The 14,395-nt window shown below is 38.2% G+C and overlaps 1 pseudogene; it reads right to left on the bottom strand.

Moving 5' to 3' along the window:
• Window positions 1–8,637: 8,637 nt before the first annotated feature.
• Window positions 8,638–13,040, bottom strand: LOC147424164 (uncharacterized; annotated as a pseudogene).
• Between the last annotated feature and the right edge of the window lie 1,355 nt (window positions 13,041–14,395).

The following is a 14,395-nucleotide window of genomic DNA, read 5'->3' as shown; positions in this document are numbered from 1 at the left end:
GATGAGGAACAGAGAGAAGTTAGTGAAGTGCTGCAATTATCAGGGAATATAACTGCTTCAAGCCGTTTAGAGAAACTTGAAGAGTTGATGCAACCTAAATAGGAACTGCCAGTGAAGAAAGAGTTGATTCAAAATATGTTGAGTACTGATTTGACACAAGGAGAAAGAAAGTAATACATAGCAATGTTGGACAAGTTTCCAAATCTTTTCAATACCTTATATCAGGAAATAAGGGGCTTTGTTGGGGATCCTGTGAAGTTCGATCTAGTTGAAGGGGCAAAACAATCAGACAGAAGTGAAGGAGGATGGGCAAGGAGTAGATGAATGCCTTAAAGGAAGAACTGGATAAGCTATTGGATGCAGGGTTCATTGTGCCAGTTGATAATGCTGAATGGGTGAGCCCTATAGTGGTCACTCGGAAGAAAGATGGGTGTTGGAGAGTTTGTGTTGATTACAAGCCACTAAATGTGGTGACCAAGAAAGATACTTACCCTTTGCCTTTTATTGATCAATTGTTAGATGCAGTGGATGGTTTTGAAAGATACAGTGTCTGTGATGGGTATTCACGATACTTTCAGCTTATCATTTGCTCCTAAAGACAGGAAAAAGGCTACTTTTATCACGCCATGGGGTTGTTTTTGCTTTTGTTGCCTTCATTTTGCGTTGAAAAACAGGCCAGGAGCCTTTGAAAGAAAAGTAGATTGGGTCCTTACCCTGTTCCTTGGGAAGTTTGTCAAAGGATTCATAGATGATTTTTGTGTATACAGTTCAAGGAAAGAGCATGTTCAAAAGCTTGAAATGACTTTTTCCAGATATGATGAATGCAGGGGTCAGTTCAATCCTAAAAAATTTCATTTGGCACAGCCACGGGTGAAGCTTCTTGGGCATGTTATTTCAAAAAATGGAATTGAAGCAGATCCAAAAAAGGTGGAGGCTTTGCTACTACTGTCACCCCCAAAAGATACCAGACATTTGGCCACTCTCATACAAAAAGTTAAATATCTGTCTTGCTTCATACCTTTGGCATCACAGCTATTGTATCCATTGCAACAAACAGTTAAGAATGATCCCTTGAAATGGTCTCATGACTGTGACGAGGTTTTTGACAGAGTTAAATAGGTTTTGAGTACGCTTCCCATTATGCAGGCTCCTGATTGGGAAAAGGAGTTTTATGTTAACCCATCAGTGGGAGATGATGCTATCGGGGCTATATTATTGCAAAGGGGAAAGAAATCTCAGTATATGAAGCCTGTTCATCATGCTAGCAGGGTGAAGACTCCTCATGAAAGAGATTTCTCTGAAATTGAATTGGTGATGACAAGTATGGTTTATGCTTGCAGACAATTCAGACACTACTTGTTGCTGCGCGCAAAAGTCATTTACTTTTCTCACCAGTTATTCATTGCTTCCCCGGCGGTTCAATAATTCAAATGTATCAAAAACAGTGATGAAATGGGTTATTGAACTTCAGGAGTTTTAGTTCACCTTTTTGGTGGAGGAAAGTACTCGGGCTACCCTCGCAAATATTCTCAATTATAAGGATACTTCGATTTTGGTCAAAGAAGAGGTGGTGCAGAAAAAGAAAGTTGAGACTCATGCCATTTCTAATGCTTTATTGTTGTATTTTGATGGTTCTTATCGAAGAAGTCAAGATGATGCTTCAGGAGGCATTATCATTTATGCTGCACAAGGGAAGCTTATGAGAAAGCAAGGGCTCAAACTTGATGCCAAAAGTAACAATGAAGCAGAATACATGGCTCTTGAAGGTGGTTTGCATATTTTCTTACAATTGGGAATTAGACGCTTGAAAATTAAAGGAGATGCTTTGTTGGTTGTGAAGCAAGTGTTGGGAGTATGGAAGAATAAGAACCCTAAACTGAAAAAATTATGCTTCAAAGTGAAAGCGTTGCTCAAAAAGCTCGAAGCATGGAGTTTGAAGCATATTGAGAGGTCTCAAAATGAAGAAGCTCATAATGCTGCCCAAGAAATGATCACTTGTGTGCTTGTGGTAAAGACAGATGCCCCTTTATATCATGGGAGGGAAATCTTATAAAAGGAAGTGGATTTTATATTAACATGTGTTCTATCTAAAGGTTTACCATCTTCTAAAAAATATGTATTCATAAGGAAAGTGAGGAAATACAAAATGCTTGATGATGTGCTTTACATGAAGGAGGTGATTTGGTTTTGCGTCGTGTGCCTTGGAAAGAGGAATTTACAAAATCCTTGAAGAAAATCATGAGGGATCTTGTGGAGGCCATTTTGCTATGAAGATCATGTTGCATAATGTTTTGCAAGAAGGTTACATATGGCCAAGTATTCAACAAGATGTTAATCATTGGTACAAGTCGTGTTTGCCTTGTCAGAGGATGGGAAAGAGAATTTTGAAGCCTGAATTGCGAAAGACTACTTTAGCTTTTGATGTGTTTGAAAAATGGGGGCTTGATGCTATCGGACCCTTACCTATGACTAGCAAAAGAAATGCTTACATCTTGACAGCAGTGGATTATTTGTCACAATGGGCAGAAGCCAAGGCTGTCAAACAAATTACCAGTAAAGAGATGGGAAAAATTGTTTATGAGTACATATGTTCCAAATTTAGTGTGCCACTAGAGCTACTTTCTGATAGAGGACCAGGATTTAGAGGAGAACTGTTTGATTTCTTATGCAAAAATCTCAATATAAAGCATAGGTACAATTCTCCCAATTATCCACAATGCAATGGTCTTAATGAAAGATTCAATGGAGAGTTGGTAAAGATCTTGACAAAGGTGACTCAGACACATGGGAAGACTTGGGATTTAGAGTTGCCTTGTGCGTTATGGGCCTACAGAACTGCTATCAAGACGAGCGTAGGATTTTCCCCTTACCACTTCATTTATGGCAAGGAAGGTTTATTGCCAATTGAAGTGGAAATCCCTGCTTCAATTTATTGTCATTAGAAGATGAGGAGCAAACAAATGCATGGCAGAAAAGGTTATTGGATTTACAATGCTTGCAATTGGATAGAGTTTTAGCTTTGGGTTACTATGAGGAAGTGTCAAGAAATGCTCAGCTAAAATCCAATCAATGTGTAGCGGATAAGAAAATTGAAAAGGGTGATTTGGTGTTGTGATACAATAGTAAATTGGACAATACCTTTCAAAAGAAATTTCAAATCAAATGGGAAGGTATGTTTACAGTTGTAAGCAAATTTGAAAATGGCACATATCAGTTGGCCAGCTTAAATGGTGCCCATCATAAATATTGTGTTAATGGTTATAGATTGAAGAAGTATCTGGCACGTTTGATGACAATTGTGACTGATAAAATGCTATCAACAGAAGGAGACAATGTTGAGACATCTAAAAATGTGGATGAGGTTTCTGGGGATGAAATGCAGCAGTTATTCACCCTAGGGACCTCTGCTTGTCATGGATGACTAAGCAAGAAAGGAGGGTTGGCAAGCTATACCAGGCTTTTTTTGGATAAGCATGAAGTCACTAAATCATGCCAGAAAGCTTGCCCACTAGCCTCATGTATATATGTGTACATAGCCCTGCAAGTTTTGGAAGTGGCCTTGTAAAAATTCATGTACAAAGGTGCGATTTTGCCAAGATTGAAATTACTTGGAATGTTTTGGGTTGTTTGAGACTACAAAATATGATTTTTAATAAGTATTTTCAGCCGTGCTTTATATAAGCTTGTGAATTGGACTTGTATATCATGAGTTATGAGCATACCGGTCTCAACTTAGAAGGTGATTGCAGGTGCATGCGAGAAGGGAAACTAGGCTAACTTGGGGGTCTAAGATTAGAAATGCTGAAGTTTTATATTTCTGGAGATAGCCGAGGTGATGGGCTTCGAGCCGTGTGTTACGGTACGTCATTCGATCATCGGAGCAACAAGGTATGCCTCGGGGAAAATTGTTCGAAAAGTTCTCTCATGCTTTGGGAGAAGCTAAGGACTTTTGGGGAAGTTGGGGAGGTGGGAGGATGGTGCCAAGTGGAAATGGAGTAATCCCACATGGGGGCAAGTGGAAATTGGAGGGTATAAGGGGGAGAGAGGGTACCCCCTAAGGTTGTATCAAAGGGGCTAATGGAGCCTCCTTGCCTTGCTTGAGGGAGCTCGTGGGTGTCGGGGGAGAGGGCGCCCATTGTGAGTTCCCACTACCTGGACAAGCGCCTGGCCACTTTTTTGGTCCCCGGACACTTGCCCCCACCCCATTCCTTGGTCAAATGGTCACCGGCATCTCATTTTTTACCCAAAAAAGGCCAAAATTGGACCAATTAAAAGGTGCCCAAGGAGAGAACCACGTCTTTGCTAAGAGGAGAGAGAAAATACCTTGGGATAAGAGCCAAAAAAAATCCCTTTTAATAGCTGCAATTCCCTGCACACCCTTTTTCTTGACAGAGACTAGCTTTTTTGGAGCTTTTAAGAGAGACCCCATCTTTGAAAGCTTGTAACTCTCTCATCTGTTGTCGGAATCAATCATATGGATACTCTACAGAGGTCTACATGACATGAGCTTTGTCTTTATGATCTTGTTTTTCAAAAATTTTAATCATGGTTTGGGTCAGGGCTGTTTCCGCCCCAACTTTACAGGTGTTCAACATAGGTGTTTTCTGCAGCTTAATAGTGTTTTCTTCCGACGGTGTGGTGTGTGCAAGGCTATAGAGATTCTTGTTTTCCTAATTGTTTGCATGCTAAAAACATGAAAAGGACCATAGTATCTTTTTGCTAGTTTAGCATACTACTTTTGATGGCCTGTATGATTTTTTTCCCGTCGTTTGCCTTAATCGAGCCTTGGGAAACTTAATTAATACCCAATCATTTTCTTTGAATTTTAAGGCCCTTCTCTGCTTGTTAGCAGTAGATTTTTGCCTTTGTTGAGAGATGGATATAGCCTCCTTAATTTTTTGAAAACATTCTTGTAGGTCACGGCTATACTTATCAACAACAAAGATCTTCCCGTGTACTTTAAGTAGCAAGGGACTTTTAGGTATTCCCTCTATGATTTTAAAAGGTGATTTTCTCGTAGAAGTATGGAAAGTATCATTGTACGCATACTCTATAAGGGGTAAGTACTTCTCTTATTGTGTGAGCATTGATCTACTTCTGTAACATAAGTCTTTAGTATATCGAGTATTGTAAGATTGGATATTTCACTTTGGCCATCCGTTTGTGGGTGATAGGCCGAAGATAAATTCAATCTTGTACCTAGATTTTCAAGGAGAATTTCCAAAAAGTACTGGTCATTCTAGCATCTCTATTTAGCATGATATATGTTGGCAATCCATGGTGTTTGAAAATTTGAGATATGAAGAGAGTTTCCATTTTGTGTGTCTTAATAGTTTTTTTGCAAGAGTAAAGTGTGCTTGCTTGCTAAACCTATCGACTATTGTCCATATTCTTGTATTCACATGGATAGACTTTGGTGATCCAAAGATAAAATCCATGGATATACTTTCCCATGGTGAATTACGGATTGACAATGGCTAGAGTAATCCAGGTTGTTTTGCTCTATCATACTTGGTCTTTTGGCATACCACACATTTTGAAACATACTCTTGTATGTCCACTTTCATGGTCAATAGAAGTATGTCTCTACTCCTCAAAGAGTAGGTTGAATGCCTCTATGTCCTGCATAGGGAGCAACATAGGATTCATACATGACTTTCTCACGAAGGGAGTGGGTAACACATAGCCTATTGTCGTCGAGAAGATAACCATCTTGCAAGGTGAATGGTTCTTCGTTCTTCCCCAAAGCAAGGGCTTCCATTATGTCTCTAAAGTCAAGGTCAATAGCATACTCATCTATCATAGAAGATAGATCATTGTGAGTTTCTATATACCCCGCATTAACTTTTGGTCGTCGTGAAAGTGCATCGTCCACTTGATTGTGCTTACCAGCAATGTGAGCAATATGAAAATAAAATTGCCAAAGAAAATTTTCCCACCTCATTTGTCTATCGAAAAGCTTGGTTTGTGTCATGAAATACCTGAGACTTTGGTAGTCCGCTTGCAAAATAAATGGAGTTCCCAGTAGATAGTGTTTCCATGTGTTTAGGGCATGTTGAATAGCTAAAATCTCTTTCTCATAAATGCCCAAGACTCATTCACCAGCATTGAGCCTTCGGCTCTCATATTCTATGGCATGCCCTTTTTGAAGCAAGGCTGCTCCAAGGCAATCACCACAAGCATCATATTGGACCTCCAGAAGCATAAGGATTGGTTGGGAGGTAAGCTTCTCTTTGAGCTTGTCAAAGCATTTTTCTCCTTAGCAATCCATGAGTACTTTACGTTCTTCTTTGATAAGTCATGTAATGGTCCTGCTATTTGAGAGAATTTTGTTATGACACGTCTATAGTATGCACACATACCAATAAAGCTTCTTAGCTCATGTAGATTCCTTGGGTTAGGCCATGCTTTTATTACCTCAAACTTTGATGGATCCATACGGATACCATCTCGAGAGATAATATGACCTAAGTATTGAATCTCTTGAAGGAAGAATTCACTCTTCTTTTGATAGATAAAAATCTTGTTCTCCCTCAAAGCTTAAAAAATCACCTGGAGATGTTGCTTGTGTTCCTCCAAAGACTTGAATTAGATGATAATATCATCAAAGAACACTCCAATGAATTTGTGATAGGATCTGAATATTTTCTCCTTTAAACGATTGAACGTGGCTGGTGCATTAGTCAAGCCAAAAGGCATGACTAGATATTTGTAAAGACCAAACGTTGTACGAAATGCTGTCGTGACGCCCCGCGCTCATTGGGAGAAAAACACAAAATGAAAAGGATTTTATAATACATTGGCTACTGATTTTGAAGTGGGAAATCTTATGGGGAGATGCTTGACAACATTAATATATTTGATCGCTAATGCTTTGGTAGATATGTGCGTCGAGTATTGTACTTTGTGATGCTTGGTCGGTATACAAGCAAAAGGTGGTGTGCTCAGTATGAAAACACCAAAGGTTCTTGAAGGGCTTTAATTTTTTTCATTGATTCGAATACATTGATTGCGGCGATGGCCAACATGAAGGTGGTAAAGAGGCTTCAAAAACATGTGCTGGAAAATGCTTTGGTCGATATGAAATGCTCGACAGTATGCCAAATTAAGTGGCCTCCCGGATCACCATGTGAATCAGTGCTTGAGTTGTGAGCTAAAATTAAATCAAAGATTAAATCTATATATATATATATATATATATATATATACATATATATATATACATATATATATATACATATATATATATATATATATATATATATATATATATATATCTATATGTATATGTATATATATATATCTATATATGTATATGTATGTATATATCTATATATGTATGTATATGTGTGTATATATAGATATACACACACACACACACATATATAGATATATATCTATATATGTGTGTGTGTGTGTGTATATCTATATACACACACACACACACACACATATATAGATATATACATACATATACATATATAGATATATATATACATATACATATAGACATATATATATATATATATATATATATAAAGCACAGAGTGGATATATAACAGACATCATTTTTGGCGAGAGTGAGCACGAGGAGGTTTCTGCAAAGACGAGAGCAGGAGGGAACCGACATCCGAGCAAGGAAACGAGGCCGAGGTATCCCCAAGCCTGGGCGATCGCAACTGCAGCAGGTTGAGAGTGAGAGATAGCACGCCGTCAAATAGCAAAAAAACAAGACCAAGAGCAGGGTGACAGGGAGAAGTGACTTCTGCAAATCACGACCAGTACAGGGACGCGACTGCAGACATTCTTGACCAAGAGAAGGAAGAGAAGCATTTGGGAGGCAAGCCGGTAGTTTGGTGAGGGGGACAAGAGGAGAGTAAAGAGCGTGTGAGGGTGCTACGAGCAAGAGAAAAGTTCATCAAGCAAGGAGAACAAAGAATGAGGCTAGCGAGGAGCTGGCACGGTAGTCTGCAGGGGACGAGGAGTTGTGATATGAGCTAGAAAGAGGCTGGATAGAGGGTAGCCATCAACGAGCAAGAGGCAAACTCCATTAAGTTGAACAAGCACAAGGAACTTTGGACGCATTTCTATATAGCAAAAAAAATATAATTACTAGGCAACTTACTAGATTGAATACACATATCTAGTAAGAGTGCAAACTAGTAATAATGAGAATACTCCTATATGGTTATAAGCATAATATTATAGCTATATGGGAGTTTTAAGTAACCATATAGCAATATTTCTTACTAGTTTGACTCGGATTCTCCTATATGGCTGTAGCCATAATATTATAGCTATATGGGAGTTTTAACTAACCATATAGTAAGAAATTCTTCTTTCATCTACATAGTTGTAACCACACAATGCTATCTATGTAGTTGTATTATAATAATCCACATAAATAATCAATTTAACATAACATATACAAAATAGCACATACTTTTTGACTAAAAGAGATAAAGATTAAATAGAAAACTAAAAATGATCACTTTCATATAGATGTCTCTCAAAAATTCTTACAAAGTCCATCATACAACCATTAGTCTTTATCATTAGCTACTTCTACATCCTTCAAAGAAAGAGAGCCAATCTTTTTAAGTCTTACAATCATCATGCCTTCTAATAAAAGCCAAGCTACCAAATCTTCACACATAGTAGAAGAGCTAGTTTCACACGTTTTTCTACAAAAAAAGGAGTTCGTTTTTTTTAAAGCCATGTAAGTAGGCTTCACAAATGGATACACTTCTTGCACTCTTCTAACCCCAAACCATTTCATCAGAATGGTTTCTTGATCTTCTCTAGTGAGTTTGCGTGCCTACACAATAAAGAGTTAAATTAGAGAATATGGTTGCAATCTTTTCGAGAGTAAGCATAAGATATATTTGTAAGATTGAAAACAAACCTGCACTTCCAACGTAGCCTTCTCATTAGAAACAAAAACATCTTTCTCAACATCCTAAAAAGAGAGACAAGACACATTACTTTAGATTTATTACCATAGTATAAGTGTTTAGAGCCATCAACAAAAAACAAAACAGCTACCTTTGACTTTTGAATCCTCTTAGCTTTTGACCCTTCTTTTTTTTTTGAAGGAGTTCAGCAAGCTTAGTTGTAGCCTAAGACATAACCCAAGCTTACTTTAATGATATTTATTTAACAAGTTTACAATTAGCATTAGTTTAATAGTATAATTTGAATACCTTCCGTTTTTGAGTACTCGTTCTAGAATGCTCTTCATCGCACCCTTTAGATGCAATTTTTTCAACTTTATTTAACTTATCCGATATCTACCAACACAAAAAACACAACTTGATATTTTTTACATCTCTAAAAATGTTACACAATGGGAAAAAAACATGAACAAAATCTCACCGGCTTCTCGATTGAAGTTTCATGAGACTTATCACCAGCAGACAAAGACATTGAATCCACATCTCCTAGTGCACTAGAAAAGATATTTTCTTTCATAAAATTTTGATACTCCTAAGCCAACATTTTCACATAAATAAATCATCATGTAGATATGAAATGAGAGAGAGCAAAAGAAGTAGCATGATCTTCATATACCTCATATGCAGCCATATGATTTTCATCATTGTCCCAAGATATTTCTGGAATGTATACATCACGTTCTTTCTGAATACATAAGACATACACAAAACTTTAAAAAATCTTAAAAGATCGGCATTACACTTGTATAAAGAATAGTATATATCAATTACCAGTGTGGATTCTGAGATGTCTTTATCGCCCTCTACCACATCTACAAAGTTCTCATCATAACTTTGCTTGGAAGCATCCTCGTCCTAATAAAAATTACTCAATAAGAAACTTAATATCAAAACTCTTAAAAATCATTCTATACTATTACCTTTGATGATAATTCTGTCTCTTTCTCTACACCATCATTGTCAAGCTCTTGAACATCATGAGTATCCTTAAAAATGTAACATAACTCAAGAATAAGATAAACATCTACATAGCATATGATTTGAAAGAAAAATAAAAAGATAATACAAAAACTTATACCATTATAGCGCCTTTGCAAGCCTTTTGTTTGGTCCACTTTCTTTTGGACGCCAATGACTTTATACACCAATTGTAAATGTCGGACTCTTTCCACAAATATTCCACACCATATACTTTCACTGGCTTTAGCTCACCCATCTTCTCTCGGATGATACTCAAAACCATATCTTTACCCTTGCTATTATGTCTCAAATCTGCAATTGGCCCTACCTTTGCAAACCACCCTCGCACCATCCCATAATTTGCACACAACACTCTATACTGACCATGATCCTCTTTTTTTAAAAATTCTCTACCATACAACTTATTGTGCTCTCTATGTTTAGGAGGAGGAGCTCTAAAGACTTGATCATATATGATCGGATCATATGGAAGAGAACTAGTTGAGTTACCAACAACCCTTTTGTTACCCAAAGAGTGATGTTCCCTCCAAGCGTCGAGTAGTTTCACAGTCTCCTCATGAGGAAGTGAAACTAGTTGCTGAAAAATTGACTGTGGAAGATCCATGCGAGCCCTACAAGAGTAGTCGACATATGCAGATAAGATAGACTCCAAAAAGTTTCAATTTGTGCCACTTGAGATATAACTCGAACAATACAAAAAGTTAAGATGAAAATAAATCATAGAGAGAACAATGCTCAACCATATAATAAAATTCAAACCACAAAATTATTTAATTCTCTAATAGCAAAAGCCTTATGTGATCAAGTACTTTATGAATGTCTTTTTCTCATGTCCTTGACTTATGGACATCTCCATAAAATAGGGATCCATCGATCACTTTCTCCAAGATTTCTAACTTTTTTACGTTTTAGTACAATCCAATCTTTGATTAAAAGAACACAAGAATCCCAATCTCTCCATGTGTTTTCCTCCTCATGAACTTTCCATATATGAGGATCACTTGCATCAGATTTCAAAATAGCAAGCTTTGTGATTTTGCTGTCACATTGTACACATCTTACAACAACATGCTTGAATTGTATTGTACCATTGTTTTCTAAACGGACTTTGACAATGTCATCATGCTCCAACCACAAGGGTACATTCCCACAATTTCCTTCCATTAGTAGCTTAGCCCTCTGCTTTAGGTCCTTAACTTCATATGCAATCAATCTTTGGCTCCTCGGTAATGGCAATGGGATAAATTTATGAAGCAAAGAATATATAGGCCGCACAATATCCCAAGTAAATGGAAGCGGTGTTTTCTGAAGAATGCTCATTCTAGTCATTGTATCTATGACTAGTTCCTCTGAATAATTGTCTCCTGTAATACATTGTTTGTAGTAAGTTGCACCAAAAAACATCATTGCTTTCCCATCAAGCTGCATGGAGAAGAAAGAGGTTATGCGAGCTTTCCAATGACCTCTCTCCTCAGACAAGGTGTCTAACGCGTCCACCTTTACAACTACATCATTGCCAATCTTGAAAAGTTCTCCTTTATAGAAGACTTTGTCATATGTTTGCACATCACCAAATGAAAATATTTCATCATCGATGTTCCAAAAGCTCCTTAAGTAGGTAACCTCCTCAGATGTTGGAACCCTATAATTACCCCTCCTCTTTGATATTGCAATACCCTTCATAAGAATGTTATCAGTACAAGATGCTCTCTTGCCATACTTTAAGATGTCGTTCCACAACGATCTTGCCTTTCCAATAGAAGTAACGTTGAATAGTCCATCAAGATGTGAAGTGCAGCACTCAATGGAGGCCCCGATTGCACAATCAGTTGCAGTAGTTTGACCCAATACACTATGCAATTGTTGTAGGACTCTATCACAAGGTAGCAGGGCATCTTTATCATGTTGGATTGCTTGGAATACTTTTGTGAAAAACATTCTCATATAGAATTGTACAAAAGATGCTTCATCATTTATGCTATTTGTTTTGATAGCACTGTACGCTTTCACTAAACGTTCGAACATATAGCACCAATATATGTCATGTAGTCCATGCCCCAAAATATCCTCAAGTAGTTCCCCACTTCCAGCTACATGCTCCAAGGGTGATGAGTTTGATCCTGAGTATTCCTCCTTTCGGATTCTCCAAGATTGCATCAAGGATTTGATAACCTCAATGTCAGTAGCCGACATTCCATGTTCTCGACTGTAGCCATAAAAGCTATGTGCTATGTCCACCAACAAGATTCCTAAAGTTTGCATCTCATGTGGAATACCATCTACGACTCTTAGAATATATGGTAGACACCACTGCATAAACTTTTGATTCTCTTCCGCCTTGAAGGATTCATAATAGACACTTGGTGAGTTTGGCCACCGACCATAGCGAATAGATGCTGGTGCCAATTTTGTAACAGTCAAAGTGGCTTCATCAATATTTTTCTTCACTGAAGAATCTGCATTCTGGAATAAGTGTGCAATATACTTCTTGAAAACATTTAGAGACATGGTGTGCATTACATCAAAAACCAAGTCAAGAGAGGGGTCAAATCCATATAAGTCAAAGAGTCTCCAAAGTATTGACTCCCCTGATAAACCAGCTTTCTTCCAAATCTCATCCTTCTCAGCAAAAGTACAACACCTCTTTGCCTCAGCTATGGCATGAACCATCTCGTTTGTTGTTCTTGCAACTAGTGGGTATCTGACTTGTAAGCGATTTTCATTGTAAATATACCTCCCTTCTAGTCCAGGCCTATCTCTTGCAAGTGATGCATGTGGCTTATCTCTCCTGCAGAACTCTTGTCCCCCATTTTTGAACAAGCCAATCTTGCATTGGGCTGGATGGTCTCCGGTAACCATCATAACCATAATTCGTATCTTACAGAATTTAGATTCCACCCTCGTATCATCAAAGATGTTTTCTAGTGGATACTCATATAATACATCCACTCCATCAATATACAGTGATTCCAACTCATCCACTAATGGTTTCAGAAATGATCCGAAGACATCGCCGGAAGACTTAATTATCTTTTTGCAGCTTTGTGGAATAAACAAGACTGGCATGATATCCATAGAGTTTTGTTTTCCAGCATTGAGCACCATAATCTCCACAACCCCACAACTTTTTTGTGTGGTTCTTGAAGTTTGAAACCCGTCCCAATGCAACAAGAGAGCTATATTTCTAGGGTCACCCTGATTATGCACACCAACAATCAGAGTAAGTAAGGACATTCAGTGTATATTTTGCTAAGAAAAAGAGGAAGATAGACATCATTACCTTGCACAACCTTTTCTCACATTCGATTTCTTCCTTGCATTCGGAGCAGATAAAAGTGTACACTGCTCGATCAGCATCCCATGCATCTTCAAGTTTTTGAGAGCGTTTGTCAAAGGGAAAAGTCGTGTAAGACTTCTTACATCCAGGTGTAGAGCAAACAACTGGTAGCTCATATGTTGACAATGGGTCCCAAAAGTTCTTCACTCCTTGGAATTTTGTTCCATCCCAAAATTCCTTTATATGCCTTCCCGTAGAAAATGCATCTCCCTTACACCATTGATTTTTATGGCGCCACAAACTCAATAGCTCATGACAAAAGGTTCTACTCCTTGTAAGAAGCTTCAGTTGAGGTCCTATTGGAATATAATCAAAAGCAAGCATTGACTTTCTTGGCTTTGTGCATACTCTGCACTTTTCACAGCAAGTAATACAGTCACGTTTAAGCTTTTTGGAGTTTGAAGCACCTGAACAGGCACACCTTAGAACCTCTCCTACAAAGTTGTCCTCTATACTTGGGTATAGAAGTTCTGGTGCGTGCTTTGCTCCATTACTTCCTGTACAAATACGATAACGAGAGGCAGTCACCATCCCCAAACCTTTCAACATTGTTTGTAATTGATCCCAGCACGCGGGTACTTGTACCCCTCCAAGCTCACCTTCCCATGTCTTTGGCAACTGAACCAACAATTTAGCTAGGCTTCTTTTCGAAGAGTAGTTCTTTACCCTCGCTCCACCAAGGTCACCAAACAGAAGACGTAGCATTTGATCTTGAACACCTATCGGCATTTTATGTTCATCCCATAAACTTTGAAGTTCTACTATTCTCTCTATTAGTTCAAAGAGAACATTAGATGTCCCTTCCTCATTTTCCTCCCTGCTATCTTGCACGCTAGCATCAGCCTGTAAATGGTCGTCACCATCTGCATGATGGTCACCGCCATTTGAATCTTCCATTTTCTCTTCCTCCACGTTGAGACCTTCACTCCAGGAAGGTGCTACATGTGGCACATCTAAACCAAAATGGAGCTTCAAGCTCCCAAATCTCTTTGAAAGAATTTGGTGTCGATAAAGGGTTGAAGTATGCACAAACCGCCCGCCATAGCAATAGAAAGAACAGTTGCAGAAAGCCTTCCTTCCATCACTATTGGACTCTTCAGTTCTTTCTACATGTCGATCTTCT

Source organism: Adiantum capillus-veneris, chromosome 26 (genome assembly GCF_014529385.1).
Source record: "Adiantum capillus-veneris isolate H3 chromosome 26, ASM1452938v2, whole genome shotgun sequence".
Taxonomy (NCBI): domain Eukaryota; kingdom Viridiplantae; phylum Streptophyta; class Polypodiopsida; order Polypodiales; family Pteridaceae; genus Adiantum; species Adiantum capillus-veneris.
The sequence above is the reverse complement of the archived record's forward strand: the minus strand, read 5'-3'. Positions and strand labels throughout refer to the sequence as shown.